The sequence below is a fragment of the Mus musculus genome, chromosome 2 (assembly GCF_000001635.26).
Source record: "Mus musculus strain C57BL/6J chromosome 2, GRCm38.p6 C57BL/6J".
Lineage (NCBI taxonomy): Eukaryota > Metazoa > Chordata > Mammalia > Rodentia > Muridae > Mus > Mus musculus.
Window position 1 is genome coordinate 158666157 of NC_000068.7, and position 27321 is coordinate 158693477.

The 27321-nt window shown below is 49.6% G+C and overlaps 1 protein-coding gene across 4 annotated transcripts in view; it reads left to right on the forward strand.

Annotated features, from left to right (window-relative positions):
• Positions 1–576: 576 nt before the first annotated feature.
• The window catches only part of Ppp1r16b (protein phosphatase 1, regulatory subunit 16B), a 99602-nt gene continuing 72857 nt past the window's right edge, over positions 577–27321 (forward strand). The window contains exon 1 of one of the 4 annotated variants that reach the window (NM_153089.4): positions 577–669. The gene's annotated coding sequence lies outside the window, so the exon portion shown is untranslated. Of the gene's footprint in view, positions 670–962; positions 1094–1140; positions 2000–27321 lie in introns of those variants that run through there. The other 3 variants (XM_011239493.2, NM_001159662.1, XM_011239492.3) reach the window with 3 other exon arrangements.

Consider the following 27321-nt stretch of genomic DNA (forward strand, 5'->3'; position numbering starts at 1 on the left):
AACTGTGAATCTTGTCTGCCTCCCCAGCTGCTTAGCCCTGGGTGCCTCTGGCTCTAATCTGGAGGCTGGGAAAGTGCAGGAACAAAGCCCTTTGTGGAGAAGAGAACCCCATTGTTCTAAAGTCAGCTTTCAGGGAATGCGGATTCCAGAGAATGTTTGGGATAGGGCTTTTCTCTTTGTCCACTTTCTCCCCTCTCCCTGGGGGGAGGAGCAATTTAAAGGAGCAACTTTCAAAATTAGATTAAACAGAGTTAAACCCATTGCCTTCGAGGGAAGGCACACACTGCAGGATCTTCTGCCCAGCAGCCGCCTAGGTTACATGACAGAAACCCAGGGCGTTTGGGTCTTGTTCTTAGCAGGAAACCTCAAGGAAGCAGCTGGGCCTAGATCTTCCGGGCACCTCAGCTGGTGAGAGTCATCAACCTAGGCATGACCACTTCCTTCCTCCTTCTCTTCACCTCCCCTCTTTCCAGAGCGAAAGAGTGACTGGACTCCACGTCACAGGCCATGGTCTATTGCCTTTTCTCAGGTAAAAGACCTATCTATATAGCCCCGTCCTCTAGATAAGGCCTGGCCAAGTTCCTGATGTTTGTGGAGCCTTCAGAATCAAGCTCAACGTGGGAGATTGACTTTCGGGCACTGAACTGACCCCATTCTCTGCTACTACAGGTAGGATATTATCCCTTTCTGGGCCTCACTGGGTCTATCTGTCAAATGGGAATAAAATACCACCCTGGCTTCCCCCCCTGTCTGTACTGGAGGTTAGAGGTGGGACACAGTCAAGGAGAACTATCCTGAAGCCTGACTGTGTCTCAGCTGCTTCCAAATTCCTGCAGCTCAGAAAAGGGGTCTTCATTTGGAGGGCGCTAAGATCTAGACCTTCTTGTTGCTCGGTGACAAGCCCCTTGGGGATGCGCGGGCCCACCCCTTTCCCCCGGGAGCTGAGGCTCCGCCTTAAGGGAGGAGTCAAGAGGCGGCACGGTGGCTCGCTACCCAGCCGAGCTGGCTCTGTCGCCGCACCACCAGCTGCGGCTCTGGGACCTGCGGATCGAGCCGGGGCCGGAGCCGCCCGGGGTAGGGCTCGAGAGAGCGGGTGAGTTGAGCGGCGCCGCATTCCTCTCTGCACTCTGCGGATCCGGCGGGCAGGTGTCTCGGGCCCTTCCAGTCTGGCTGGTGGAGAGGGGTGGCTCAGCCAAGGGAGGGTGGCTTAAGATAATTGGGGAGGGGGGCGGTGGCGGTGGAGTGTGCTGGAAAGGTGCAGTCTCCCACATCTCGCTATCGGATGGGGAGGCTGGTGTAGAGAGTGAATTGGCAGGGCTGCGATGGCTGGATTCTGGGGGGCGATGTGAGGTCCGTGGTCTGTCTGGGCTACTGTCTGCCAGGGTTACAAGGCTGGGTGATGAAACCACAGAACACCAGACGCCCTGGGCAAGCGGTCTACGAGCCCGGCATGGGGGCGCCGCCCCCTCGCGTGGCGGCGCTTGGTCTGGGCAGGCAGCGCGCTGAGAGCGCTGCTCCGGGGGTGGGAAAAGTCCCGGGGGCAGGCGTCCCTAAGGGCAAACCTGACCTAGTGCGGGATCTCCACCCCTAGAGAGTGTCGGTCGGTCCCGGTAGCCCCCGGCGGGGTGATTCCCCAGAAGGGATGCTCTCGGCCTCTTCGCCCGCCGCCTTGGGCGCGAGCTGCGGGTCCCGGCGCCCAGAGCGCTCCACTCCTCGCGAGTCCCGCGCATCCGTTCCCGCAGGGAGCAGCGCCCCCGAGCGCCCAAGACAGGCAGAAACGGCGCAGCCCTACCCCAGAGGTCAACTGAGGGGTCTCCCACAAGGTCACGCAGAGCACCCTGATCGCCCCGAGTGGGAGCGAGGAGCCGGAGGCTCTCCTACCCGCCTCCGTAGCGGATGCAGACTCTCTTCCTCTGCGCTCCCCTCCCAGCCCTGCCTCCAGCTTTACGGAAGATGTTGCTGATGCAGCTTCCAGCCCCGGGCGGATAATCGGGTCTAGGTGAGCTGTGACTACGGCCCTCTCTGCAACCCACTGGAGCGCCACCACTACTGGCCAGGCCTGGAAGCCTTTGCTCTCCTGGAATCAGAAGGGGGGGGGGGCAGAGATGAGGCTGCACAGAACGGAAAGCCGGTGCTTGTGCGCCCATGTGATTACACTGCTCATAAAGGGCTCCTGTTCTTGCTGTCAGAGGCGCCCACCAGCTCCTGGTTCCCGGGAGCACCAGGTGCGGCCTGTGAATCGCCCTCTGTAGAGGACCCGGAGCCCGATAGTGCCAGGCGCCGTTTCCCTCCAGGCTATCTGGGGAAGGGGCTGGCGGTCGCTCCAGGCCCTCGGGGGGTGGGGTGGGGGGACTTCTCTGTGCGCCTTATCCTGCCATTTCCTGCAGCCAGTAAGGTACCGGAGTAGAAACGGCCTCCGTGGGGAGGGAGCTTTCCTTCCAGGCTGAGCTCCGCACAGCTCAGCTGAAGACTTGCTGTCTGCCCGCGGGCCCTGCACTCGGTTCCCCATCACCACAGATCTCTAAGAAGTGGGGTGAATGGTCGCTGTAGGGTAACAGGGAGGCCTCCCGCGAAGCTCTTGGTGCATCGGAGCATCATGGATGACCCTGCTAGGCAAACCCGCCTTTAGTGAGGGTTTGAGCGGGGCGTGTCCCCTAGCCAGGTGCAGAAGTGGAACCCTGGTGGGTGGTTCTGCAGGGGCTGGGATGTGGGGTTCCACTTTTCCTCCCTCACTCAGTTATGTCACAAAGAGCCAGCTTGTAGGAGGCGGTAGGGACCAGTGACTCCTTCCAGCGTGCTGCCTGTTTGCAAGGCCTTTCCCACTCACGTTCTCACCACCTTCTCTCCCACCTGTCACCCAAATCCCATCTTCTCTGCCCCAGTCCCTGGAATTCTGTGGGCAAGATGACAATAGACCACTCTGTCAAGAGTCTATCTACCATTGTCTCCCCCCGCCCCGCCCCCAGATCTTCTCAGCCTTTGGAATGGCTTCCTTTAAGAAAGCCTCTTTCCGATTCAAGGTGATTTTCACTTGTGTCTTAGGTGCCTCAGACCCCTTGGGAAGTCCCCTTGCGATGGGACAATTCAGCCAAGCCTAAACTTCCTGGTTAGAAGTACCAGGTAAGTAAGGCCGGTATTTGGTGCCTATACAGACTTTGGACTCTTCTGTCCATGGAGTCTGGGAACCAGAGCAGCAGAGGAACAGAGGTTAAATTCTAATCTTGCTGCTTGGTGTTTTTATGAGCCCGAGTCACAGAGCCAGGGGAAGCCGAGGCAAGGAAGTGGTTTTCTTTAAGGCCAGAAGTTTCCTATAGAGCACCTTTGAGTCAACGACTTGTCCTATCTTGCGAGAACCCAGTTCTAGAGCCTCAGGGAACTTGTTCTAACCAATAGCAACCAAGTGGACACAGGGCAGCAGATTGCAAAGGCAGCCTGGATTCAAGTGCTGGGTTTTGATCTCCTAAGACACCCTCTCGTGCTGACCTTACCCGCTCTCCTGTGCCAGCACCCTGTCTTCCAACCCCCATCATGCTTGCTATGCTATGGTAAACAGTGGGTCCCAACGGACATTCCAGACCAGGACAGCCTCTCTCTCAACAATAAGGCTGATCTTAGAGATCAGCCTTGGGGGAGGGGGAAGGCAGGCACAAGCCCATCACAGCCAAGAGTATCAAAACCCAAGGAAGCGATATGAGTCTAGTTGAAATGACAGCTCTAAGCTGAAAAGCCTTGGAACTCTGGGTAAAGCTCTTCCCAGCCCCTTCCCCATTTCTCTTCTGGGTAATAAGAATCCTACTGTGGTCATCTTCACGGGGCTCTAAGGACCTGGTGAGACCACAGAACACAGACACGCTTAGTGGGGGTGCTGGAAGGCAGGGAGGAAGTGACTCTTGTTAGTAACACCTCTGTTTCTTTCTTTCCTTCCGGGCCCTCAGATCCTGCCTCCTCCCCTGCTACAGGGAATTCATACTTCTTCTGACTCCAGTTCTTGGGACAGAGAAAGCCTCTTTAGCCTGTCTCCTGGGCAATGTCCTGGGAATTAGGCCTCTGGAGGACCCCTTTCTCCAGGGTCCTTTGTACATATCTCGTGCTTAGCAAGGGGTTGTCATAACCGAGGCAGCTCTGGGGAGGGGCGGTCCTCAGGGGAGAGGCAGGCCTGCAGGCAGAGGGTCTGGTGTGGTCAAAGCTCCCATAGGAAGAATGGAATGAAGAGCACAAGGAGCCCTAGGTTTGAGCCATCACACTGTGTGACAGAATCTTTTCCCTCACATGCAGGTAAGCTGCCTGCTGGTGGTAAAGTGAGCAGAAGAGATACTGTGGGTAAGGATTAGCTCAGGGCTGTCCCTGGATGAATAAGTGTTCGCAGATGTTAGTTGCTATTATTATTAGTCTATTATTACCAATAACAGGTGGGCTACACGTATGGTGGGAGCACATTTGATCTCTTCAGTGGTAATCTTCCAGGTGGTGGGTAATGGAGGGGTAGGCACCCGGGCATGGGGAAGAACTGCGTGTGTGCAGGCTGGAAAGCTCTGGATGGCTTTGGTGAGCTGTGGGTGGGAGTCACTGCTGAACCCAATCAACAGTGTGATGCAGGCAGGTCCTGGTAGGAAGGCCAGGGAAGAAGTCAGAGGTCATCCTGCCAGGGGCTGTGCATGGTTAAACGCTCGCTGACCCGAAGCGGCACTCTGTAGCCTCATCAGGAGGCTCTCTGCAAAAGGCTGCCTGACTGAGAAAGAGCAGGATTAATTTCTGCACGGGAGGAAGAGCGGGGCTGCGTTTATACTGAAGGCTATATTCTCTATTCCTATTCCTTCTTGGTCCCTTCCAGCAAGCATAAAGTTTTCTCTCCTTCCCTCTGCCTGACATGCCCCCCCCCCATGCCAAATTCTTCAAAAATGCTCTATGCCAGCTGGGCATGCTTGGGTATATATGTAATCTCAGCACTCAGGAGGTGGAGGCAGGAGGATAGCAAATTTAGGGACAGCCTGGGCTACATGGTGAGACCTTGAGGGGAAAAAAAAAGATATTGTGTGTTTTTTCCTGTACACTTTTCTAAGCTGGCTGCATAGTGTTTGGTTTCTCTGACTTTGTGCCCCTTGGTGCTGAGCAGTGGGCTCCTTAGAGGTGGATCACCCTATGGTATGCTCTTGGGACCTGCCCTGACTTTTTGGGAAATTCCTGAGTGCAGGTGACTGTGGGGGGAGGTGTTCCTGGATGTCTCAGAATCCAGAATGGCATTCCACTGGAGTCCTGCAGATGTGCTTCAGTGAGGGCAGTTTGTAGCTTGATTGATGGGACAGGTGGTGACCGAACCCCCAGGTGGCCCCAGGCAGGAATGAGCCTTTAGGATGGCTGCTCAGAATATTGTGTGGCTATAGGTCCTGCCTACAGAGAGAAGACATTCAAACACTTGCTTAACCGTTCTTTTTCCACGATGACAGTTTAAGTTCAGGGTTTGAATCCTGATTCTACTTTCCACCAGGTTTTGGACCTTAGGCAATGGTTCTGTTTCTTTGGGCCCCCAATTTCTTCATCTGGAAACACAGATCATATATATTGTATATATAGCACACATATAAGGGATTCTGAGTTCTCCTAAGGATTTTGATCCTATGTAAAGTGATGGGTTTCTAAGCTCTGTGTGTGTGTGTGTGTGTGTGTGTGTGTGTGTGTGTGTGTGTGTGTGTGTGACTATGTACTGAGGCTAACCTTGAACTGTTAGTTCTCCTATTTCAACCTGGGCCCTGGGGTTATAGGGGTGCACCCCTATGCGTGATGTGGCTTCTAAGCTGTACATGATCTTGGTATAATGTCTACTAAATTTTCTTCCATGGCTCTGTTTGTACCATACATAGAGTTACATAATAATCACTGTTCTTTTCGTTTTCTTTTAAAATTATTTAGTTTTTTTTTTTCTTTTTAGATTTATTTTCTTGATTTTACAAGCATGGGTGTTTGCCTGCTTATATGTGTGCCCCACGTGTGTGCCTGGTACTAGCAGAAGTCAGAAGGGGGCACTGGATCCCCTAGAACTGGACTTACAGATGGTTGTGAGCTGGCATGTGGGTGCTGGGAATCAAACCTGGGTCCTCTTCCAGGGCAAACAGCATTCTCAACAGCTAAGCCATCTTTGCAGACCCTAGTCTTCTGTTTTATCCACTAGACCCATAGTTCTCAATTGTGAACAGTTTTTGGCCCTGTCTAGAGATGTCTTTGTCAGTCAGAACCAGCTGGGAGGGGTGTGGAGAAGAGAAGTGACTGGTGTCTAGTGCCTAGAGACCAGAGAGGCTGTAGGATATTCTATAGTGCATAGCACAGCCCCTCACAACAAAAATTCCCGACTCCCAAATGTTAATAGCATCAAGGCTGAGATCGGCTGCACTAGACCTTGTGTCCTCCGAGGTCGGTGACTGTATCTAATTCATTCAGCTGTGTCCCCAGTTGCCCAGTGTCATGTTCAGAGCCAGGGAGACAATCATATACATTAAAAGAATGAATGAGGACTTGGAAGGCCTTGTGCACCCTGGAGTCCCAGGGGTTTGGCTTATGGGACATTTTTGAATGGGCAGGAGAGATTTAGATGAGTCTGCATGAAGGACAGCCACTCGGTGATTCAGACCAAAGGCTTTCGGAGTGCGCATACTATCTTCCTTTGGGCAGGTGCACGGGGGCCTGAATCAACTGGATCATGGCTGTGTTACTGCTGCATTTGCTGGTGCCAGGCACAAGGCCCATCTAGATTCTCAAGTGGGCTGGGAACAGGGGCCATAGGTGCTAACAAGGAACGCCCTGTCAGCTGAGCCCTTGGGATCTGCTAGGCTGGGGCGCAGCTGCTGTCAGCTTCCTGTTTTTTTCCCATTCTGGTGGAATGAAGGAAACCCACTGAATGGCTGTTTTTCCACTGACATTTACAGCAACGTGATAGGCCTTGGATTAATGAGGTCAAGCTACAGTGTGAAATCGGCCCGATAACTTGGAACCTGGCCAGCAGGAAGACATGCTCGTTTTTTCTTTGGTCTGTTTGATGTTTCTGGATGGCTTTGGGCAGGAAGCAGGGGTTATAACTGCTCAAAAGAAGGGTGTGCTTTATGCCCTGGAATTGTGGAGCCTGGTGTTGCCCCTTTTTCCTAATTTACTGGGAAGGCTTGCTTATTTTACTGTGGACTTTGAAATAACCAGCTTGTTAAAGAAAAAAAAAATCACTTTGAGTCAGGCAGGTTGATGACTGGGAACCAGGACCATAGCGAGGATAACCCACCCCCCCTCCATACCCTCATCACTGCCTCAAGTAGAAGAATTCAGGTAGGCAGAGGGTTAACGGGTATGTGCCTCAAACTGGTTGGGTTAGGGCTAGAGTATAGAGTCTGGTTTGGCAGGGCTCACACTTCAGCAGGCTCCTGGGAGGGGGTGGGGTGTGCCACCCCACTGGTCTGCAAACTTTGCTGATTAGCAAGCACCTGGGGAACCCCAAGTCTACAGATGAAGGGTTCTGGTGTGGACTGCTCAAGCACAAAAGACAGTTTAGCCTGTGCCTGTTTGCATAGCCATCTGCTCTGCTGGCGGCTTTCAGAGTCACAGATGTTACATGTGCCCAGGCCTGGGACCAGATGCGAGCGACAGGATGCTTGGGCTCATGGAGCAACTCAAGTAGCCAGGACTGGTGAGACTGAGTTTACAGTGCGTCCAAAAACACTTGTCTAGGGATGGGCCATTCCTGTGCCATCTGGTCACCTGGGGTTTTTCAAAACTACAGATCCCGGGTCCTAGCCTGTCTCACCTGTGTCCCTATCAATCCAGATGGGCTCCTGAGCATCTGTTTTTGTTTTTGTTTTGTTAATGTGCCAAGAGATTCTGATTCACAGCTGGGGGTGGGGGTAGGGGTGGGGGGTTGGTATGTATAGGTTAGTTGCCCTGCAGGGCTTGCATCCTATTGCAGGGTTGTGTACAGCCCAGAGGTACCTGGCTAGAAGGGGAGCTTAAAACTAGCTTGTGCTTGTTGCCAAGGTCTGCACCCTGCACGGTTGCCTCTGCTTACAGGGAAGGACACCTGCTTCTTGACCAATCATGAACATGTGGTAGTTTTGGGCATGCCTCTAACTCTTTGCTTCTCTATCAGCTCTAAGTGGAGGCAGTGTTTCTTACTCCGATTCTGTTGCTCAGGAATGTGAAGCGTAGAGACGTTCAATGACACCCCCAAGGTCACACTGCCGATAAATGGCAATTAGGATTTGAATCTAGTCCATCTGGCTTCGAAGTCCTTGTCCTTCATTACCACATGTGCTGACTTAAATCTCTCTCTCTCTCTCTCTCTCTCTCTCTCTCTCTCTCTGTGTGTGTGTGTGTGTGTGTGTGACAGAGAGAGAAAGAGAGAAAGAGAGAGGAGATCTGAGCACCTCGGGTGTTGGTTCTCACCCTCTACCTTGTGGGAGATTGGATCTCGTGTTTCTTGCCAGGGTATGCTCCAGGCTAGCTGGCTGGGGAGCCTCTGAGGGTTTACTTGTCTGCCTCTTATCTCTGGGCAGGATTGCTGGGATTTCAGACACTCAACACCAATGCTCATTTTTTCCTATGGGTTCTAGGAATCCAAACTCTGTTTCTCACACTTGTGTGGCAAATACTGGAGCCATTGAGCACCCCCCCCCCCCCGCTTTTGTTTTGCAAAAATGCTTTTTTCTCTCCAAGGGGACTTCCCACTCCCGGGTGAGTGTCCTCTGGTCTTTCCTTCAGACAGGGGAGGCTGGCTGTGTCCTTGGCTGGCTTTAGGTGGTACACCTGCCTCTACCACCTACTGCAGTCTTGAACATGTTACTGGTTTGTCTTGGATAGCTGAGCCTCAGTTTCCCTATGTGTAAGGAAGGCACAGCGATACTATGTGATGTAGATGGTTCAGTGCCGAGTCCACAAAGCGACACGATATATGGATAGAGATAAGCTATGCCATCTTGCTGTTGACATGGGCTTCTGTGCATCTCGGGTGGCTCTAGAGCAGAGAGACTGAAGGCAGAGTGTTGTGTCGTTAAGTCCCAGGGGTTGGGTTATACATGTTCTTCACTGGGTGGCAGGTAATCATGGCTTCCTTTAGCATCTGTAGCCACTGCTTCTTGAATTGGTGAGGCCCCAGTGTCTGAGGCAGCCCGGTGAGCTCTCAGTTCAGTGTTTCCGACAGAGATGGCTCTGTTTCTTGTCATCCAATTGTAAGAAATAGGAACACATGGTAGTGCTCACTGTCTTCAGCACCTCGGCCCTTCTTGGCTACACTCTAGAATTACTAACATCGTCAGCTGTCTTATGGACAGGACAGAGAGCTAATGTCATGTGATGGATGCAGCCTCTTGTTTTATCATGAAGTAAGAATGATTTTCAACAACATTTCATTTCTTTTTTTCCGTTGACCTATAATATTAAGCTTCTTTTTCTTATTGCTGTTTTATGCTTTTTATTATAAAAAGGATACAAACACATCATAAAACTCCAACAGTACAGAGATGTGGAAAATTTTCCATGGACTCTCATCCCCTTCTCCAGAAGGAATCCTTGGGCGCCTAGCATGTCTTTCTGCGCATTTTTGGTGCAGACCCAAACTCATACTCATTTACATGTTTATCGTTTATCTTTTTTTTTCCTTCTTCTTTACACGTCTAAGCCACTCTCCTCTGAGATGTTCCTCTAGCTTGTCTTAGCACATGTCAACCATATGTATATATCTGGGTCTTTAAAGTTATGTGGAATCTCATTGATAAAAACCCACCCTCATTTATTCTGTTGTTCCTTTTAGGGACTGGAGAGACAGCTCAGTGGGTCATAATGCCTACTGCTCTTCAGGACCTGGGTTTGAGTCCTAGCTTCCATATGGTGGCTCACACCTTCCAGCTCCAGGGGACTAGATACTCTGGCTTCCCTAGGCAGCCCCCCCCTCCACACACACGTGCGTGGCACACACTCAGCATACATTTACACACTGCGACAGACATGAATACATGCATATCTTTAAAAGCCGCTTCTTGCAGAGAGAGCATAATGTGCCATCTTGGTTTCTACAGATTTTTATCTGTGTGCACCACTCTGAGCTCACCCATAAGCAAATGTGGTTGCAGTTTGAATTGGGTCAGCTCTCCATGACTTGCTTTCTCTGGTGTGGAAGCTGCCCCTGCTCTCTTCCACACCGATGTTAAGCACTTTACTTCTTGATGGGTACCGACCGAGGAGCCTATATCGGAATGCTCGGGGTCAGGAGTGTTTTGCATCTCCTCCCCAACTCCCCACCTCGCTCCAATTTTGGAATATTTTCTGATACACAGTAACATGCCTCACATATGGGACCCGAGTCCAAACAAGAATTCATTTGTCGTCTCCTCTTCTTTCTTATCTTCCTGGCTTCCCCTCCGCCTCTCTCTTCTCCTTCTTTCTCAGTACTGGGAGTGAATCTAGGGCTCATGATCATAGGCCAGCACTTTACTACTACAATATAACCCACTGCCTGTGTGTGTCTGTGTGTGTGTGTGCATGTGTGTGTGTCTGTGTGTATGTGTGCCTGCACATGTGTGAGGAAGCCACAGGTCAATATCCAGCATGTTGGTTCCCAGTCACTCTTTACCCTATTTTTGTGACGAGGTCTGTCACTCAGCTGGGGCTCACCAACTGTGTCAGCTGATCGGCCTGAAGCCGTGGGGACCCTCTTGTCTCTGCCTCCTCATGTTAGGGTTATAGGCCCATATCACCATGTCAGCTTTTACACGGGGGCTGGGGATCGAACTCAGGTCCTTGTGATTGGGCGGCAAGCACTTTACTGTCTAAGTCATCCTTAACCCCTGAGTACCCCCTTTTAAGACGTTTATTTTGAGACAGGGTTTAAGTAGCCTGGATGATTTTAAACTTCCTTTGCTTCAGCCTCCTGAGCTGTTGGGAGGACAGGCCTGTGCCATCTTGCCTGGCTTCATGTTTGTTTGTTCTTTTAAATATACACTGTCTACAAAACCTGAAGGTGATTTATTATCATGTTGTTTAGTGTGCTGGGTTTAACTGTGGTCTGCCATGGGTCAGGGTGAAACTGTCCCTTTATGCCTTCACGGCAGATCTAAAAAGGCTTTGGCTCCTGGAGCGTTTTGGATTTTGGATATTTGGTCACTCAACCTGTAAAATAGCCTGAGCCTGGTTGTGCAGTAAATCAGCTTTTTTTGACCATTCGATGGTGCCTTTATAAAGATTGTTCAATATTCAGGAGCTCCATTCCGCTTGGCCTTACACTTCTCATTAAATATAAAATTAAATTAAGCCAGCATCCACCCTTAAGTTGATCTCATCTCCTAGGGTTGGCAGACAAGTCGTTGGATAAAGCAAGAGCAAAACAGTGTAGTTCAGGTCATACCCCGGGGGTGCGTGCGTGTCTAAGCCAGTTGCTACTGATCAAACCTAGCTTCACGGTCGGCACCATGAGCTCGTCAGAAACAACAAGGACTGTATCCTGGAGTGAGGTGGTTGACAGTCTCAGAAGAAAACAGCTTGAAGTCAGCCATGGTGGTGGTGTGTGCCCGTATAATCCTGGCACTTCAAAAGGATCGTGAGTTCAAGGCCAGCCTGGGCTACCTACCAAGATTCTGTCTTACACCCCATAGGGGTGTGGTGTGGGGAGGGGGAAGAGAGAGAGTTGTGTAGGGGGAGATCTTGATGAGAATCAGAAAAAATGACTTAGCTACCTCAGGAGCAGCGGAGGGAGCTGGAAGTTAGGAAGAGTCGATTGAAACTAGGCTTTATGGTGGTTTCCAAGGATACTGATGGGCTTCATTGGAGAAAGGTCTTGCAGACCCCCCTCAGGTAAATCGGTAGCGGGCAATGATTTCTGATCCCTCCCATGTGGGAGGAGCCATCTGCTAGTCCAGAAAGACAGAGATCTCGAGGGACCCCAGGGCTTATTTCAGAACTCGTACTGTTGGAGGTCACAAAGGTTGGATGTGGGCAGTATGCTTGGCTGTGGTGAGTCAGATGCACAGAGCCATTTTCAATGAGGAAGTGAACACTAGAGTTCTCCCTGTGGTTTGCTGAGGGGAGCCTCCTAATGCAACGACAAAAGGCCAATTTACATGGGGGCCTCACCGGGTCACAGGCAGCCAAGCCTGTGCCGGGCATTAAGTATTTCCAGGGGTCTATTTACTCAGTTGCCACAGCTCGAGGTGAGGAGCAGTTGAGGATGTCAACTGAAAGGCACTGTAGAGAGCACCCACTTGCTGGTCTGTGATGTTACCTGGCCCATCACGAAGCTTTCACTGTAGAGCGCAGTGGCTCGGAGAATGAGATCCTGGTTCTGTAAAGTTCTGCAACCAAGCCCTGACTGCAGAAGCAGCTTGAGCAGTGGTTATGAAGGAAGGTTTTGGCTTGGAGAGGCGACACACTTCTTTGATGTTAGCACTTGGTAACACAGACAGGCAAGTATGGCTTTGAGGCCAGCCTGTTACACCAGGCAAGTTTCAGGCCAAGTAGGCCTAAATAGTGAGACCATGTGTCACACAAATAAATAAAAATGAATGAATGAATGAATGAATGAATACAAAGGCCGGGAAGATGGCACAGTGGTAAGAGTTTTGACTGCAAAATGAGGTCTTGCGTTTGAATTCCTAGCCAGGCCTGGCTCTGCACACTTGTAAGCCCAGTACTGTGGGAGGCAAAGGCAGGATTGTTGGCACTTGCTGGGACCAGCCTAGCTTTAGGATCAGCGAGAGAGCCTGTCTCAAGTGAGTATGGGGAACAGTGAGAAAGCAGGCTACTCCGTTGTCTCCTGGCATCCATGGTTGGGTGTTCTTGCATGCATGCACATACCCCACCATCACACATGCACACACACACACACACACACACACACACACACAGAAAGAAGGTATAGAGTATATTTCCTGAGGCCTCTTAGGAGCACTACGTCTGATAGGGTAGGTAAAACACTCCGCTTGGCATGAGGAGTGTAGTCCCAGTTAATTCCAATGGACAAAGGCGTCATCTTGTCATGGAGTCTGTTTTCTGTGTTGGGTGTATTAGCATCCTCTCGGTGTGCCTTGTCTTCCACAGCAGCATCTTGCTTTGGACCTTCTGTGGAAGGAGCGCTTGCTGCTCCAAGAAACAACAGGGAGGGTTGCCAAGGCCTGCTGTGGTGGTGGCTCTTGGAGGCACAGCACACCCATCTGGGGGAACTTTTAAACATATCAATTCCTGGCTGTATCTCAGAGCCATCAAAGTAGAGCATGCCACCGTGGCTCTCTCGTACATCGGTGTTCTTCTTAAAGTTGTAATGACTTATTATGAAAAGAAGCAGTGCAGAAAATGCATGCAACTTTGTGGAATGGCTTCTCTCCTTTGCCTGGGACTCAGAGATTGGAATCGGGTCACCAGGCTTGTGTGGCAAGTGCCTTTACCCATTGAGCTGCCTTGTTGGGTTTCTTAAGAATAAAATAAAATAAAATCGGGGCTGGAGTTAAGAGGCTCAACAGTTAAGAGCACTGACTGCTCTTCTAAAGGTCCTGAGTTCAATTCCCAGCAACCACATAGTGGCTCACAACCATCTGTAATGGGATCCGATGCCCTCTTCTGGTGTATCTGAAGACAGTGACAGTGTACTCATATAAATTAAATAAATAAATCTTTAAAAAATAAAATAAAAATAAAAAGGCTGATGTGTGTGTATGTGTGTGTGTGTGTGTGTGTGTGTGTGTGTGTGCTCTTTAGCAACTGCCTTCTACTGAGTCTATTCTAGGGATGAAATTGCCAGATTAAGCAGTGTGTTTACCCACATTTATAGGATATTGCTGGGTAGTTTTAAGGTGTCTGGACCACTGTGTATCCCAGTCAGGACATGAGAATCCACACGGAGCCACTGCTGGTCTTGGTGGTCATCCCTGTGGGTTTTGGTGTGTATTCCTACCCTCTCCTGCTCTCTCTTGGGAGGTGTCAATGGGAATGAGGAAGGGCTGCATAAATGTCTGTGGAAGGCGTTCATTAAGGACCCGGCCTGGTGTGCCAGAGGAGGGTGTTTTGCAGAGGAAGGTATTGTTCAGGTGTGTGCTTTGAGGCAGGGGACACATGGCTCACCAGGATGGCTCTGGAGGCTGAGCTGGCACATTGGAGCTCTGGGGAGAGGCCTGGGAAGACTTGAACCTCTTTCTATTTAAGGCCTGAGAGAGATGGGGAGACCATAGGTAACTAGTAATGTGCCTGGATACTACCAGAGCTGATCTGGATTGGGGGCTATGCTGTAGTTTTGCTCTTCAAAGCTTGCCTAGATCCAGGCATTAGGGAGACGCTGGAAAAGATAGAGTAAATACCAGAGCCGTGTAATTGTCCTTAGCGAGAACACAGCTCATGAGGCTGCGAAGGACAATGGAGCTGGGTAGCTTAGATGTGTTGGGTTTTTCATCACCACCCCTCCCCTCCCCCCTCTTTTTTTTTCTCTCTCTTGAGGCAGGGCCTCATTATCTAACCCAGAATGATCTTTAACTCAAAATCCTGCTTCTGCCTCCTGAGTACCAGAATGTCAGGCATGCGCTACCATCGCCTACTTAGCATACCTAAGATTTCTCATCTGTTTGTTCATTACAAGCGTTAACTTCTTTTACATCCTTGAGCAAAGCTGGCGTGTTTGCTTTAAGATTCCGAATCCTGTTAATTTCGGTGTTTGTTTCATTTTGAGAAAGAACCATTAATTGCCTTTTTCTCTTAAGTTTGGGTTATATTTCCCTAGGTTTTTTTTTAAACAATTTTTAATTTTTTATAATAGTTTTACTTTATTTTTATTTATTTTTAAAGAGTTTTTGGCAAGGTATGCTGGTACATGCCTTTACTCAAGCCCTTGGGAAACAGAGGTAGGTGGATCTCTGTGAGTGTAAGGCCTATGTGGTTAGTGAAGCAAATTCCAGGTCAGCCCGAGCTATATAGTAAGAATCTGTCTCAGAAAAAAATTATTTTATGTATATGAGGGTTCTGTTTGCATGTACATATGTGTACTGTGTACATGTCTGATGTCCACAGAGACCAGAGAGGGTGTCAGCGCCCCTGGAACTACTGTTGATGTGGCCGTGAGTCTCTATGTGGATGCTGGGAACCAATCCTGGGTCTTCTGGAAGAACAGTAAATGCAATTAACAGCTGAGTCAACTCTCTAGCCCTTTTATAGTCATTTTAGCCTGCATCCTGAGTGTTGTAAAGATTTGGAGAGAGTCTGGATTCTACTGTGTTTCTCAGAAATGAAAGATTTTTAGATAACTGGCTACTGGATCACCCAACCTCCAACTCCAAACAGCATCCCCTGGTTGGGTGCCTTAGTCAGGACAGCCACTGCTGTGATAAAACATGGTGAGCAAAAGCAACTTGGGGAGGAAAGAGTTTATTTGGCATACATAACCCGAGTCACCATCCACTGAGGGAAGTGAAGGCAGTCACTCAAACAGGGTAGGTACCTGGAGGCAGGAGCTGATGCAGAGGCCATGGAAGAGGGCTGCTTACTGGCCTGCTCCTAACAGCCTGCTTTCTTAGAGATCCCTGGACCACCAGCCCATGAATGGCCCTCTCCACACTGGGCTGAGCTTTCCCATATCAATCACCAATTAAGAAGATGCTCTAAGGCTTGCCTAGGGCCCAGTCTTAATGGAGACATTTTCTGAATTGAGACTCTCTTATCTCCAATGACTCTAGCCCGTGTCAAGTTAAATAAAAAGAGCCAGCACAGTAGGCACCAGCTGGGATCTCGTCACTTCTTTGAGCCTGATTTGCACTGCTTGGCATCTTTGCATGGCGTATGCCATTCAGGCGGCGCTGGGCACAGCCTCCCATCCCGTTTCTCTCCCCACCCCCTTTCTCTCCCCACCCCCTTTCTATTTTGACTGAATATAATGTAGCCTTGACTGGCTTCAAATCACTATGAGCTGAGAATGGCCTTCAATTCCTGCTTCCTTCTCCAGGTGTGTGCTACTGCATGTGAAGCCATGAAAATACCATGTAGCGTTTAGGCAACTGTCCTGTAGCTTTATCTTTTAGGGAGGGATACCTTCCTTCACTTCTAGCTGACACGGACTGAATTTTGCCCTCTCAAGTCACGAGAGAGAAATCTTTACCCAAAGATTAGCCACCACACACAGGTCTGATGGAGGGAAGTTCCCTCCCATTCCTTTAAATGCTGAGTCCCTTCCAGGTTTTGCCTGATACTTGGTGTTTTCCGCCTTCTTTGGAAGGAGGATGGATGGTGTCTAGAGCCCACAGTTGTATGGAGGCTGGAAGGTTGGTCCGGCAGGAACACTCTGCCCTTGCTAGCTGTGGAATGTTGCTGAACAGCAGCGCTGTCCATTCAGGAGTCCTCAGAACCACCCACCTTCCCGCTTCTGGTACAGCAGGGACAATACACACTCATCTGTTGACTAAGTAAGGCTTTACGCTGAAAGCAGAAGTGAGAAGCCAGAAGAAAACCCCAAGTTTAGGGCCAAGGAGATGGAGCCTTTAGTAGAGTGCTTGCACACAAGCATAAGACTCTGAAGTGTGAAAGTCAGGGTAGCACACACACCTGTAGCCCCACTGCTGGGAAGTCAAAGGCAGGTGGACTCCTGGAATTCACCGCTTAGCCCAGCCAGTCTAGCCAATCAGTGAATTTCAGGCCCATGGAAAGACTGAGTCTCATAAACACGGTGGAAAGTGATGGAGGAAGATTCCAGACATCAGCCCCGTGACCTCTGACCTTCTCCCATGTGGGCTTAGAAGCCACACCACGCATAGGGGTGCACCCCTATAACTCCAAGACCTAGGTTGAAATAGGAGAACTAAGAGTTCAAGGTTAATCTCAGTACATAGTCACACACACACACACACACACACACACACACACACACACACACACACGCCTACACCCCGCAAAAAAGAACCTGTCCAAACTAGTGACTTGCTAATGACCTGGGATTTGAGCTAGAGAGAAGCTATCATTTGAGAGGAAATGAGAGCGTCCCAGACATCTGAGTGCAAAGCACCATGGTTAATAGAGTGAGCCTGGGGTTTTGATGCAGGAAGCTGAATTCTATTGCTATAGTAACAAGGCTTCCTGCATTGGGACTTTCAGGTTCAAAGGGAATAGGGAAGCCGGGTCTGCTCGAGTTCTGCATGCCCAGGAGGGAATCAAAGGGAGGAACTCTGGCTGCAGATCACAGGGGAGTGACTGAAACACTCAGCCACAGCATGCATCCCTGCACTGTAACCCAGGAGGTCACTGGTGCAGTACCGGGAAACTTCAAAACCTGCATTTGAGGAGAAAAAAAAAATCATCAAACTGGGGAGGGTCTGGAGACTTCCTATTTTATGTCCCAGGCAAGAGAGGACCAGACAGTCGCTGTTGTGAATCTGGTCTGAGAGTTGTTCTGCGTGCCATGAGGATAAAACTCACTCATCAGAAAGGGGATATTTGGTTATGGAGCCTTCAAGGGGACAGGAGATGAAGTTCAGAATGGGTATATCCATTTCCTGCCCAAGCCCACACACGTAGTCCATTCCTACAATCAGTGAAGTTCTGATTGGAATCTGCTTTAAAACAAACAAACAAACAAACAAACAAACAAACAAACAAACAAAAAACCCCAAAAAAACAAAAACAAAAACAAAAAAAACCCTCTATGTGGATTTTATTCATTTCCCTTAAGAATCCCTCTTTTACCAAGTATCACTGTTCAGGCCCGAGATCCCAGCGCTCAGGGACTAGAGGCAGGAGAATCAGGACCTCAAGTTCATCTTTGTCTACAAACGGAGTTCTGGGTTAGCCTAGACTACATGAGAGTTTGACTCAAAACAAAACAAAATGAAAAAAAAAAAAACCCAACCAGAACAGAATACAAACCAATAAACAAAACAAGAACTCTTCCTATATCAGTTAGACTTCTGAGCTCATCTTTGCCTGAGTTTTTTTTTTTTTTCCTTTTATTCTCGAGTAGGGGAGATATTAAGCATACCAAGCGAATGGCGTAGGCACTGGCCCATCAAACAAATGGCAGGTTGAGAAAGAAGAGATGCCAAGATGGAAATGCTGGGACCTAGCTCTATTTACAAGCGTCCTAACCTTTCCGAGTCTGCCTTCTGTTTTTGTTTTGTTTTGTGACAGTCTCGTATCTCTCAAGCTGGTCTCAAAGTTGATATGTAGCCAGGGATGGTTTTGAACTCCCAATCCACCTGCTTCTCCCTCCAGGATGCTAGGGGTGCAGATGTTTATCACCAGACTTAGTTTATGAGGTGCTGAGGATTGAACTCGGGGCCTTGTGAATGCTAGGCAAGGACTCTCCCAACTGAGCTATAACCTCAGCCTAGTCTTCTCCGCTTTGGAATGAAGACAATGCCTAGATCTTCAGAACTAATGCAGTATTCCCAAGAGGTGTTCCGGTGGACCTTGGTGGGGGGAGGGGTGCTAATTGGAGGAGCTGCTGCTGTTTCTTGGCATTCTCTCACTGTGGGTTCATTTCATGGGCACAGATAACAGGGCCCTGAAAGGCTTCCCGTTAGCTCAGCTAAGCGTGTGTCTTGCTGTGTGCCTTGACAGTTTTCTCTCTTGTGAATTGGTCTGTCTGCTCACTTGAACCAATACGTCTTCTTAGTTGTCTCGTTGCTAATGCTGCAGACTCTGAAATCTTGCACTTCACGTGGAAGATCTTTTAAAACACTTAGGGTGCTTTGGGAGTCTCTCCTGCTGTTGTTTTCGTGCACAAATTTTGCATTTGGATTCCCAGATCTGCCACTGACTGGCAGAGAGCTGCCATCAATTCTGAGTCACTTTGGCTCCTCCCTCTCTCATCCTGTCCTCCAGGTAGGACCAACTTAACTGCTTCTCAGCATCATTTCACACACCGCAGCAAATAGTTCATATGAGAAGTCTTGTAAAATTCCTCATCCCAGCAACTTCGCAACTGGCTAAGCCTGCCCCTGGCTACAGGGGGGAAGGAAGGGGTGTGGGTGGGGTGTGGGTATAGGGATGACAGCTCTCCAAGACTGTGATCCAAGAGTCTGCAGTGGAGAGAGGAGTCTTGCTAGGGATTGGACCACAGTGTTTTCTCTTTGTTAGGAAGGCCGTGCATTCCACAGTACTGGGGATGGACAAGCAGGTGATCTCTGGATTGAGAGGGATGTCAGTTGGTGGCAGGGCCTCAGCTCTCTCATCCTTTAAAAATGGACCCTCCACAATATGCTGTGTTTCTGTGCTTCAAGGACAGTCTGAGGAGAGGGGGCAGCTAGCTGGACATGTTGCCATCTTCCTGTAGGTGGTTCGGGATGTCAGTTTCTAGAACCTGGCCCTCAGCTCCTTAGCAGGATGGAGCCGAGGTCATTCTATCCACAAGAGCAGCTTAGGATCTTGTCCATCTCTGAAGTGACAGCCATCATGTGTTGTTCAAATAGTGTCCTGGAATCCGGATCCTAGAGGTCCTTCTATCTGGGTTGATAACATTATAGATCTTTAAGACTAGAAGATTAAACTGGCATTGCATGTGTGTGTCTGTGTGTGCGCGCGCATGCATGCTTGTGTATGTGTGTGTATTAATATGTATGTGGACACATGTAGAAGCTAGCGGTTTGTCTTAGAGTTTCTGTTGCTGTGATGAAAATACCATGATCAAAAATCAAGTTGGGAAGGAAAGGATTTATCCAGTTTATACTTCCAGATCATGGTCCATCATTGGAGGAAGTCAGGTCAGGCACTCAAGCAGGGCAGGAACCTGAAGGCAGGAGCTGATGCAGAGGCCATGGGGGTGGGGGTGGTGGGGGTGGGGGGTGGTGGGGGTGGTGGTTCTTACTGGTCTGCTTCTCATGGCTTGCTCAGCCTGCTTTGTTATAGAATCCAGAACCCAGTCCAGGGATAGCACCACCCACAGTGGGCTGGGCCCGTCTCTATTGATCACTAATTGAGAAAATGTCTTACAGCTGGTTCTCATGGAGGCATTTCCTCAATGGAGGCTCCTTCCTGTCTGATGACTCTAGCTTGGGTCAAGTTGACACCCAAAAGCAGCCATTACAAGGTTGATGCTGGGTGTCTTCCTCTCACTTGAACTTCGAGCTTTCCAGTTCATCTACGCAATCTGATCTAGGGAGCCCCTGGCTGCCCCTCCAGAGCACTGTTTGTGTAAGTTCTAGGGATCAGAACACTGGTCCTCATGTTTGAGCAGAGAGTTTTACTCACTAAGCCATATCCCCACATTGAGGACTAGAATCTTAATCAAGGGGGCAAAAGGCAGACCCTGAAATCCAAGTTTAGGCAAGCATGCTGTAGACCAGAATTGCAGTTGATGTGTTCATAGTCCCTGCTCTCTTCTTTGGCCATAGTAGTCATTGTTGATCACTTCCCATTGATAATCTCTCTCTCCTTATACTGCCCCAAATGGACTCCAGCAACCTAAGAGTTAGTACAAGGGAGGAAAGCTTGGTCAAGAATGTCAGATGGCAGGGAGGGGTGCAGAGGGGACGAGTTCTTCACACTCCCAACAGCTGTCCCTTGTTTAATGACCTATGATCTAGGAGGGTATTCTGTGGCCGCAGGTGGCCTGCTTTGAAAATGATCCTCTGGCTTTGGAGGAAGTTTTTTTTTTTTTTTTTTTTTTCTGTTTCTGCACAGGGGATGGGGGTGGGGGTTCCACACCCCCAATCTTGGAGGAACTGTGTTCGTAATATGACTCCCATTTCCCTCTACCTAGCTGTTATATAAGCTTCTTTGGGAAACCGGTGACTGTGATTGATGGGACCACATGGGACGTTTACAGATATTATATCTGCATGTCCCTGTCCTTTGTGTGTGTCCCCTGGGCCCCTCCCCACACTGGCATTCTTACCTACAAGTAGTCTGGCTTCTCTGGGTTCACGTGTCTAACAGGAGGCTCAGTGTGGATGACTGATGTGTTCATGGGCTTCCTGTGTCCACTGAACCATCGACCCCTTTGAAATCCATCTCTTGGAAGCCTAAGGAGGCCATCTCACCTTTACATGAAGCGCCAACCCCAAACATCAACCCATCATCTGCTTGGAATGGACCTGACAGGTTGTGTTGTCAGATGCGGGCTCCAGACATGCTCAGCAAAATCCTTATTCTGTTGGATGCTTTCCCAGCCCAGTCAGGATTGGGGCTCCTGGGAAACTGTCTACCACACCGCTGGCCCTTGTCTCTTTGCAGCCTGATGGGTGGTTATTGAGTATAGGGGAGAGGGACCCCAACATTGTTCTAGGGCTGGCCTCTGATTTTGCATTAGAAGTTTTTTTCCCTCAGGCCTGGCTGACAGCATCCCTATATTACCTGCCCACAAGTCTGATTCTACCTGAGGCTGAAGCAACCAGTGTCCTCAACTAGTCCAAGGAAATGTCATTGGTGCCCCAGAGCTGACCATGATTCATCTCCAGAGAGAGCCCGGGCCATGGGTTATCTGGTCACTCTTTATTCCGATGAATTATGAATTCTGCCTCTCTTCTTTATAAATGTGAAACCCTGTAAATGAGCTTCAGGGTCACCATTAAGAGATCTGAATGAAGTGACATGTCTGGGAGAAGTAGAGTTGAGGAGCAGTTCCTTGGGGACCCTGGTCCTCCATCAGGTTTAGAACCAGGAGGCCTGGGTATGGTGACTGTGCCCAGAGTCTAAAGGGGTCATTCTTGCAGGAGTAGGACAGTCAGTGCACCGAGTCCCCTGACGGTGGGGCCGGAGGGACAGAGGAGATTGCTAATTCGGATATCTGGAGCAAGTCTCCTTGCTCATGCGTGGAGCATCTCGAGCTCTCGAGGGTGATGTTATGCAGCTGTACTGTGGGAGGGCGGGGGTGTGCATCCCTTTAGTGAAGAAGCAAGCCCTGAGTGAGAGCTGGAAGGGAGGAGGCACCGCCCGCCCCGCCGCCGCTGCCCACCCGGGCTGTTTGTTTTGTTTTCTTTTTCCCCTCATGCTCAGTGGCACAGGAAACACGAGGAGAAAAGCACTCGTGGCCCTTCCTCCCGCAGCGCCTGCCAAGACCGCCGAGAAGAATAGCCGAGGAACTGGGAGAAAAAGCCGAACATTTTAACAGTGTGAACTTTGAAACGCTCTCTCTCTGACTCATGTTCGACAGTCTCTTCAATTCGAATTCACCTTCCCTCGTGTTGTTTTTCTCAAACTGGTAGGCTTGATTCCAAAGATGTGTCAATCAGCTGCTCCCTCCTGTGTGTGTGTGTGTGTGGTGTGTGTGTGTGTGTGTGTGTGTGTGTGTGCGCGCCTGTGTGCGTGTGCATGTGTGTGTCCTTTCTCCCAAGTCAACACACATGAATGCTGTTGGAACCCAGCCTTGACCTTCTTCCCTTCCTCAAGGCTGGCCTTCCACTTAGACCTGTTGAGTCTGTAATGGCCTTTGTAGGGGAAAGTCCGCATATTGATAATAGTCTTCTGCAAGAGGCCACAACCCTTCCTGGGGTCCCTAGACCTGCATCTTTAAAAGCATCCTTGCCGCACTTTAAGATATTCTGGGTAATAAGGAACTGGGTTATATAATATATGAGGTGTGTTGGTTTGGCTAGCTGGAGTCCAGCGTCTCATTGTTCAAAGGACCCCTTATTCATCTCCTTTACCACCAAGCACTGGCTGCATGTAGAGACTGCCTTCAGAGCACCTTGGCTTCAGTCTCCTGGCTCCTCAGACAGAGGGAAGAGAAAGCTTCTGGTTGGGCCAACTTAAGGCCTAGGCCTGCCCTAGAACCAATCCCTGTCTGGGCTCAGGCCCTTACCAAGACCTCTGACCAATCAGGGCTCAGGATAATGAAGGAGTTCTAAGACCTCCCATTACTGTGCTCTTCTCAGGAGTACGCTCAGTAGCAGGAGCAACCCCACCAACAGCCTTTCATCTGTTGTGCCTCCTGCTATCCCATGGCTCCGCTTCCACTGAGCACTCTTCCCCTTAAGGGCCAATCTCACGGTGCCCAGATGCGCACCCTGGTCCCTTCTCCTCAAGGCAGCAAGGATGAGTGTGTGCATAGAGAAGAACCAAGTTAAGACTCTGCCAGCCTGGGGGATGGGGGGTAAGGTGACGACACCTTGGTGGCCTGTTCCCGCTTCTCCCAGGGCCCAATGCCTTGGCCTTAAACTTCCTGTTGGTCACAATTGAGCTATTTTGGTATGTGGCCCAGATGTTGGGGAAAGTCAGTACCCCACCCTACTTCCCCTGGACTCAGTTTTCTCACACTTGCACACACTTCCTGATGACCTCATTGCCTGCGCAGACCCCCATATCATACCCCCAGCCCAGTCCCTTTATGAGCTGAGGTCTCACAGGCCTGTGTGATGGTTCATTGATACTTTCACCATGCACCAAGCTTAAAATATTGCCATTCCACTGATTTACCTCGAAGCCTGGCCTCCTTAAAATACTGAGATTGTTGTTCTCCCAGGGCCAGATAGATAACCTTGCTCTGTTTCCACTGTCCAAGTATGGACTGGGATGCAAGAGTCTCTTGAAGCCACCTCCAAGCTCAATGGAGTCCTGAATTCCTGGGATCTCCCAGCACCCAGGCCAGAGTCCTTCAGGGGGTGGGGGTGGGGGGCTGGGAGGCCGCAGGGAGTGCGGCTGCCTGGCTGCTGTTGGCCTGCACCAGGCAATTCTTTAATTAGCGTGAGCAGGGTTTTCTCGAATGGGGGCGGAGGAGGTGTGTGGGTCTATTGGGGGAAACTAGGTCACCTGAAAACTAGCAGTCAGGAGGGAACTGTCCTGGGGCCCTGCTGCAAGGGAACCCAAGGGGTAAGGTGGGAGGGGCAAAGTCACAGAAAATATGCCCTGGCCCCTTTTACTGCTCTTGGGAGATGCTGTCCCTAGCTTTCTCTAGGGGGCTGGTCGACTGTCCTTAAATTCTTCGCCCAGAGCAAAGAGGGCAATACAGTAAACAAGTTCTGACTGTCTGGAGCTTGTAGAGAGAGCATCATGGTAGGAGTCAGGCCCCTGCCTCCGCTGCTGCTCATTCTGTACTCCCTTGCCCGTTTGCCATACATCAGTGAGACAGGGACCATGTCTGCCTTTCACCAGCTATTTTCCTCATCCCTTAGCACAGTCCTGGTGTGTGGCAAATGCTTGAAAGGTATTGGCTGGGTTCGTATGGGTGCTTCTAGGATCGAGGCTGCAACTCAGCGGCAGAGAGCATATGGAAGGCCTTGGGTTCCCCCCCCCCCCCCCACCACTAAAACTAAACCACAGAACACGCCCCCCAAACCCATGTGAGTTGTTCTCCTCTAAGACGGTTGTCATGAGAACCAGTTGTCGTTGTGAGGCGGCTTCCCCAAATGTCAGTGACTTACATATCCTGCCAACACTGAATTCTGACACTATTTCATTTTGCTTTACTATCAAGCCACTAGTTGTAGATTGAAATGAAGTTATATAAAAAAAAAAGGAAATTTCATGTCACCTCCATAAATAAACAGTAGCTGTGAACACAGCCACCAAACCAAGCGATGCTTTTACATTTCTTCTTAAATACCATCGCTGTCCCCCTCCCCAGGCCGGGAACCTCAGGGGGACTGACTGGCATGGCTCTAAAGAGGTTACCACCTATGAGCATCAGACTGATGCTTTTTTTTTTTTTCTTCAGAAACCTTTGAAGATTTTTTTTTTTAAAGGCATGGAAAGGCTGTATTCTGCTGTCTGCAAAGGCCCATGCTGCAAGCCCCCTACCAATGAACTGTGCCTCCAGATTTTTCTTTCTTTTGAGACAGAGTCTTGCAAAGTTTTTCAGGCTGGTATTGAACTTGCCGCTCTCCCATCTCCGGCTCCTGTGGAGAGAAAAGGAGAGGGAGGGCAGGGGAGAGGAGATTACAGGCCTATACTACCAGGTTTGGTTTCAATAGTTTTTATTAGTGTGTATTAAATATATAAAAGAGTGACTTTCATTGGTTCTGATCTCTTTCTATGTTTAGAACTCCTGGTTGAGGTGATGGCTGAAAAAGGTTTCTTTCTTTTTTTTACTTTTATTATTATTATTTTTTTGAGACACAGTCTCATACTGTTAGCCCAGGCTATCTTGGAACTCACTGTATAGCCCAGGCTGGTCTCAGACTCACTGGGGCCATCCTGTCTCAGCCTCTTGAGTGCTGTACCACAGGCATGTGCTTTTATACCCAGTTTGGAAGGTGTTTGAGAAGAGGAAGGCATTTTTACATGCAGTTGCATGGCATGGCTTATTCCTACTTCAGTTGGCATGTTTTGGGGCTCCCCTACCCAGGGTGTGATCAGTGTTGATAATGAAGAAGTGGATGTGTGTGAAGTTATATCGCTGTAAGACACCAACAGAATACTTAGGAGAGTTCAACACGGATGGAAGCTCTCCTTCAGGGAGTGACATAAGTGTAAGGGTGCTGTCTCTTTTCAGTCCCTAGAATCCTATACACCTTTGCTGAGTGCTTGCTGGACAGCTCTGCAGGCCTGTTTATGCCTTGAGGTATAAATAGCTGCACTCTGATCAGGGCTGTGGAGATTCCAAGATGGCCTTCCCTTTTCTGTGCTGAGTAGGTCTCTGATGTTTGGAGGCTGCTGTGTCCAAACACAAGGCTGTGTCCTAACACAAGGCTTCAGACTCAGTGACTATAGGAGCTAGTGATCGGGACAGTTAACATGAGGTCAGGTGGGATAGAACGGTGGTAGGGACTGGGGTAAATTAGAAGGTATGTGTTTCATTAGAGGGCACAGATTTTCTCTGCACTTTTTAGTGGCTGCTGTGTAAGTCCACATGGCCAGATGTTTAAATGTTCTAAAAGCTAAACGTCTGATATTAGATATAAAAACTACATTAAAAACAAGTATTAAATATGAACAATTAACTGAGATGTTGAGGATGGCGTGGGCTAAACCCAAATAGAATGATAAACATGAATAGACCAAAGGAAGTTTGCTGGTTAAGTCTGGCCTGTAGTCAGAAAGTGCATCTCACAGACCTCAAACTTCCTTGATCTTTTGGTCGGGGCAGCCCTGTTCCCAGGGCTTTATGTGTGTTAGGAAGCAGGCCAACAACCGAGGTACATCCCTAGACCACGGATCCTCTATTTTCTAGCTGTGTGATGTTTGTTAAATGGCTTCATCTTTCTGTTTTCTTTACCTGGGAGGCAGCACTGGTGGTGTCTACTTCTTTAAGTGGCTGTGAAATTTAGGTGGAACCTCCCAGAAGGCAGAGCTGGTCCTCCTTCCATCTCTGAATCATGCTAGTCCTCCGGGCAGGTGTTCACTTGAAGAAGGAGAGGCAAAATTAGCATCTGGCCCTCCAGCTCGTAGGGCCCGATGTCACCATGACACTGTGTGTTGGTGTATTCCTTTCAATCCCATATGCTCAAAAACCCCAGCCGCAGTAGCTATCTCAGCGGCTGAAATAGAGAGCAGGGACAACTCTGAGAGCTGCTGGGGAGCCCTGCTCATTCATGCCGAAGCTCTCTGGAGAGGACAGTAGCAATTTCTCTAAAACTAACTGGGGCGATTACCAGGGCCCCTGGCAACTGCAGAATGAGGGCATTCGCCCAAGAGAAAGGAAAACTTACGCCTTCACAAAAACCTGCCCACGAATCTAATAGCCACAAACTGGACACCACAACCCAGATCTTTTCCAGTGTCTGGATGGGGAAACAAATTAATGTGCAGTGAAATACTAGATAGTAATAGAAGAAGAACGAACTATTGATACATGTGATAGTTTGGGTGACCCTAAAAGGAATGATGTGGGGTGAAGACAGCCAGCCATCAGATGTTACTTGCTTCCTACTCCTAGAGGCAGGCAATAGATTGGTGCCACGGGCTAGGATGTCAGTGGGTTTTAGGGCACTTAGGATAGATGTTGGGGGGTTCCCGAGAGGGGTGTGTATAGCTGAGGAGCTGTTGGTGTTTTACTGTGGTGGTATGCACTGGTGAAATTGTTTTAGAGGAAACATACAAGTAAGAATCTGTAACACTGGAGAGTATGGATTGCAGTTGGTGGGTCATGTCATTGTTCTCAAATTCAATGCTCCTCTCCTCTGATTCCTGAGAAGGTGGCTGTTTTGCATCCCACAAATGTGGACCCGCCCATCTTTCCATGTCTCCCAGCAGCCTGAGGCAGCCTTGTCGGGTGGGCCAAGGGAGTTCTGCCTTTACGCCTCCGTCTCTTCTTCCTCCCGAGTTCCATTTTCTGCTAGTAGATGGACAACTGTGGCCAGCTCCTTGATCTCTTGACTACCCTGGAATTCGGGGAGGAGATAGAGCATTTTGCAGATAGGAATTTGGTTTTCAAGAGGCTTCAAGTGATTGTCCAAAGACCTCGTTTTTTTGCCTTGGAGAACCCCCAGGTCTGTGCTGATGGCCCAGTCGCACTTCAACCTCTGG